Below are 5,795 nucleotides of genomic sequence, written 5' to 3' on the forward strand. Positions count from 1 at the left end.
GCCGCGAACCGCAAGGTCAGCAGTTCAAAACTACCAGCTGCTCCGTGGGAGAAAGATGAGGCTTTCTGCTCCTGTAAAGATTTACAGCCTCGGAAATCCTGTACAGGGTCACTATGGGTCGGCACTGACTCAACAGCACTCAACAACAACAACATGTGATTTTGAGAAGCAGCTGATAGGTTTGGATCACCAACCTTCCAGTTAGCTGTCCAGTGCTTATCCTACAATGCCACACCAAAGACTTTAGCTAATAAGAATGTATCAAGAATGTATCAAGGTTCATTAATAGTAACATTGACACAGAGACTGCAACAATGGGGCTCAAACATAACACCATTTGTGGCAATGGCGTAAGACCAGTGTTTCCTTCTATTGTGCGTGGGACCACTGTGTGTTACAGCCTACTAGACGAAGCCGATTGGGCAGCACCTAACAATACTTATAGCAAGTGTACAGGAACACAGGGTGTTCCTAATAGGAGAAACAGTGCACAGATGGGGAGGGCTCTGTATTGTTAGCACAACTTTCCTGTAAACAAAAATACTGCTTAAAAAAAAAAAGTGAAGTCTATTAAGATGTCAAAAAGAAATTAATTACTTTTTAAAGGTCATTCATCTTGAGTACTGAATGTTTGATTTCCCCTTAAATTATGCACCAGAGGCTAGTGCCTTGCCCTCTCACTCTAGTCTGGGATGATATCCAACTCCCGTGTCTGCAGACAAATGGAGCAGCGTGGAGCCCAGAGGGGCCACGGCTGACCAGATTGCATACAGGACAGGAGGGAGGAATCCAGGACTCCTGCCTCCCAGTCAGGGAAAGCCACGCTCACTCCCCTGGCTCTGACCATAGCCAACCCCAGGGCTTCAGCAGATGTCAGCCGGTGCCCATGCATCTCCAGACTGGCCTCAAACTTGCTAATTCAGGGAAATGTTGCCCTTGCTGTCCTGGGTCTGGAGTTGTAGGAACTGTCTTGGGGGAGGGACAGAAGACTGGCAGCTGGGCTAGGGCACAGATGGCCAGAGACCCATGTGCTTTACTGTCTACCACATCAACCTCTCTCCACCATCCCACCCATCCTGCCTAGTTCCTCTGGACTGTCTAGCCACTGATGTTCAAACACAGACACTACTTCTAGCCTTCTGCCTAGGGAAGGAAAAGTAGGAAAAGGATGCATTATGAACAACTTCCATCTGCTTTCTGTTACAGGGTCAGAGATTTCAAATTTTTTTGCCAAGAGTAAGGTCACACAGCATGTGAGAAAGAATCAAAGATTGGAACCCTGGTCTGTGTGACGCCAATGTGAATGCTCTTCCCATGATGCAGCCTGATGCCAAGTTCCGCCCACTGCCAGTTCAGACACAGACAGTGCTTGTTTGACAGCAGTGAGCACCAGGGAAGGCATTGGTTCCTGACCCTGATTCTTGTACTTGACTCCTAGGCCTCTCCTAGGCACCACATGGTATCACCATGTATCTAATTACTGAAGCTCAGTCTGTCAGAACCCCAGACCTACTGCCCTTCACCCACCTACCCCACTAATCTGTGCCCCTGCTGCCTCACCTGGCCCTAGGGTGATGCTGGGCCACTATGTGCAGTTCCTCCTTGCTGTCCAAGTTCATGAGCTGTGTTTGCTCCTTCGTAGGCAGCACACTGGATGTAAGAGATGGGCCAGGAGAGGGTGGCATAGATAATGCATGAGGGGGCCACCCCCAGGCCCAGCACCTACTCCAGCTCTACATGACATGGGGGGCAACTAGACTGGAAAGTTGTCTCATGTTTCCCTTACCCTTAAGGTGTGGGAACTCTGGGCACAAATCAAAGAGGCTGCCCTTGACTGAGCACTGTGCTGGATACATAATGTGCTGTTTTCTTCTGTAAGGAAAGCATATTGTGTTGTTAAATGCTGTATTGGGTTTCCAAGGAGCAACTGATGGGTTTGAACCCCCAGCCTTGCAGTTAGCAGTCCAGTACTTATCCTATAGCAAGGACTCCAAGAAACAGATAGAGTTAAGACTTATCCTACATCAAGGGCTCCTCATTTTAAAGAGGAAGAAACCGAGACCCAGAAAACTGAGCTGGCTGGGCCAGGACAGAAAAACAATTTGTGGCTTGAAGCACATGCTCTTTCCACTCACCAGTTCAGGCTGTCTCTCCTAGTCATGTGGAAAGCAAGTTCATTCCTTCCTTCCTTCCAAAACAACTGTTGAGCATGGTCAGTGTAAAACTCTGCCAGACCCGCCACCATAAGCTGATCTTACAGGATATGCCAGGCCATAAAGGAGACAATTGGCTGTGGGCACGGGCCTATTGGCTGGCACAGTGAAAGTCAGTGCCCAGAGTGGCCAGGACACATGGCACCAGGGGCTGCTGTTGTACTTCACTGCGTAGAAGGCATGACCTGCGGCAGGTTTTGGAGAAAGGTCTGATGGAGGCTGGCCAGCACACCCAGGTTGGCTATCATGAAGGGGTCTTAGTGGTCCTCCCAAGGGCAGGGGAACAGGGCTAGAGGGCTATGTAATGCGTTATCTGAGTCAAGCCTCGTAACTCTATGAAGTATGTTTTATGGTCACTCCCATTTTAGAGACGGGAAAACAAAGGTTCTGAAAAATGAAATCAGAAAGGTTTAAGACCTTCTAACAAGTACATGAGAAAACTAGGCTTTGAGACAAGGTCTTCTACAACTTCAAACAGGGAACATTCAGGTAGTCACATTTGTACACCAAAACTGGAAAACCAAATCTCTCTACTTTCTACCTCAATAGCCTGATGCTGAATATGACCCCCGAGTGGTGGGAGCAGGTTGTGAGGTCATAGAACTATTCTTCCAGTGACAGTGGAATGGAGATCTGGAATAAAACCTACTATAATTAATAGAAAACCTCACTTCTTCCCCTCAAAAAAAGGGACTGAGACTTCCCTTCCCAAACCTACCACTTCCTCTTTTATCTCCTTCTCGGTCCTCCCCTCTCCATCACCTCCCTTCCTTACTGAATTAGAGAGTTTCTCATCTGCAGGACCACCTGCAAAGTCAGGACCTCAGACTCCAGGGTGATGAGCTCCTTCAGCCAGGTGCTCTGAAAGAACCCCTTTTCCTTTTTCAGGTACCGGACTGCCTGCACCCAGAGGAGAGTTTGCTCTGAGGACCTGGTCTCCCTCCCTCCTCCTGGCTCCCAGATTACACATGTGCTTGCACCCCACTCAACCACACACATCTCACTTGGCGTCCTCATAAACTTTCCTGTCTGTTGGCAGGGCCATGAACCAGGTTCAGCCTACTTCAGAGATTGTTGTGTGGATCATGTAAGAAGCTTGGACTATGCACATCTCTTCTGGGCTCTTCCATGTCCATGTTCCCATTTACAGATGAGATAACTGAGGCACAGAGAAGATAAGTACAAAATTCACTGTCCCTTGATCATAGGACATCAACTATAAGCCCCAAAAGATGTTCCAGTTCAAATCTTCATGTTGCAGACAGAAACAAGAAGCTTAGAAAGAGGAAGGGACTTGTTCAAAGCTACCTAACGATCCATGGCAGAGCCTCATTGGACCTGGGATCCCTAGGGTAACCACTGACTCTCTGTTTATCATAAATTCCTGAGCCAGGTCCTTTTGTTTCAATAGCTGGAGACCCCTTCTCCATACCCAGACCCACCTTGTGTCCATTGTGAACTGCTGGCCCAGGTGGCCATGATCACTGCTGACCCTCAGACTTCAAGAAAATCCCTGTGGGAAGAACAGAAACCAGTCCAGATCTCCTGAGGTTTCAGCAGTACATCAACAGTGAGCTACCAGAAATTCAAGTTGGATTCAGACAAGGATGCAGAATGAGGGATGGCACTGCTGATGTCAGATGAATCTCTTAGCTAAAAGCAGAGAATAACAGAAAGATGTTTGCTTGTGCCATATTGACTATGCAGAGGCATTTGACTTTGGAGCATAACAAGCTATTGATAATATTGCAAAGAATGGGTATTCCTAAACAGTTAACTGTGCTCATGAGGAACCTATGCCTAGACCAAGAAGAAGTTATCCGAACAGAACAAGACGATACTGAATGGTTTAAAATCAGAAATGCTGTGCTCCAGGGTTTTATCCTTTCACCATACTTATTTAGTATATATGCTGAGCAAAACATCTGAAAAGTTGAATTATATGAAGAAGAACGTTACATCAGGATTGGAGGAATACTCATTAATAATCTGTGATATGCAGATGACACAACATTGCTTGCTGAAGACGAAGAGGACTTAAAATACTTACTGATGAAGATCAAAGAGCACAGCCTTCAGTATGGATTGCATCTCAATGCAAAGAAAACAAAAATCCTCATCACTGGACCAATAAACAACACCCTTATCAATGGAGAAAAGATTAAAGCTGTCCAAGACTTCATTTTACTCAGATGAACCATCAACTCTAATGGAAGCAGCAGTCAAGAAATCAAATGACGTATTACATCAGGAAAATCTGCTGCACAAGACCTCTTAAAAGTGTTGAGTAAAGGCGTCAATTTGAGGACTAAGGTGTGCCTGATCCAAGCCATGGTATTTTCAATAACCTCATTTTTTATTGTGAAATGCCATTGAGTTCTGACTCATAGCGACCCTTTATGGGGTTTCCGAGGAGCAGCTGGTGAGCTTGAACCACCAACCTTGCAGTTCAAATGACTTTGCAGTCTGACGCATTAGCCCACAGCACCACACCAGGACTCCTCATAACCTCATACACATGTGAAAATTGGACAGTGAATAAGGAAGACTGTAGAATTGTTGCATTTGAGTTATAATGTTGGAAGAGAATATTGCAAATATGATGGACTGCCAGAAGAACAAACAGATTTGTGTTGGAAGAAGTACAGCCAGAATGCTCCTTGGAAGCTAGGCTGGTCAGACTTCATCTCTCATGCTTCGGACATATTATCAGGAGGGACCAGTCATTGGAGAAGGATATCATATTTGGTAAAGTGGAAGGTTGGAGAAAAAAGGAAGACCTCCAACAAAATGGATTGGCACAGTGGCAGTAGCTATGCACTCAGGCATAGCAACAATTTTGAGGTTGTGTAGTGTTTCGTTCTGTTGTATATAGGGTCATTATGAGTTGGTACCGACTTGATGGCCCCTAACAACAACAATACAATTAATACTCATAGAAGCAACAATCAAGAAGCCAAACAACATAGTGCATTAGGCAGATCTGCTGCAAAAGACCTCTTTAAAGTATTTACGAACAAAGATGTCAGTTTGAGGACTAAGATACACTTAACCCAAGCATTGGCAATTTTAAGTTGCCTCATATTCATGTAAAAGTTGAACAGTGAATAAGAAAGAACATAGAAGAATCTATACATTTAAATTATGGTGTTGGCAAAGAATATTCAAAGTCTCTTAGACTGCCAGAAGAACAAACTGTCTTGAAAGAAGTATAGTCAGAATGTTCCTTAGAAGCCAGGACAGTAAGACTTCGTCTCTCATTCTTTGGACATGTTGTCAGGAGGAATGGGTCCCTGGAGAAGGACATCATGTTTGGTAAAGTGAAGTTTCAAAAAAAAAAAGATGAAGCCATCCCCCAAACAAGATGGATTGCCACGTGGGAGCAACAATAGACTCTCACATAACAATTGTTAGGATAGTGCAGGACGGGGCAGTGTTTCCTTCTTTGGTGCCTAGGGTCACTATGAGTCTGAACCAACTAGATGGCACCTAACAGCAAGAGTTTTTCATAGAAAAATTTTACTATCCTTTTTATTTTCGTTAGTTCTGTTGTGACATCACCTAATTCATTTCTTATTCATG

At 45.1% G+C, this 5,795-nt stretch overlaps 1 pseudogene; it reads left to right on the forward strand.

Moving 5' to 3' along the window:
* LOC102823202 overlaps window positions 1–3,304 on the forward strand; it is a 5,544-nt pseudogene extending 2,240 nt beyond the window's left edge.
* The last annotated feature ends 2,491 nt before the right edge of the window (window positions 3,305–5,795 follow it).

This window comes from Chrysochloris asiatica, unplaced genomic scaffold, assembly GCF_000296735.1.
Source record: "Chrysochloris asiatica unplaced genomic scaffold, ChrAsi1.0 scaffold00047, whole genome shotgun sequence".
Taxonomy (NCBI): Eukaryota; Metazoa; Chordata; class Mammalia; order Afrosoricida; family Chrysochloridae; genus Chrysochloris; species Chrysochloris asiatica.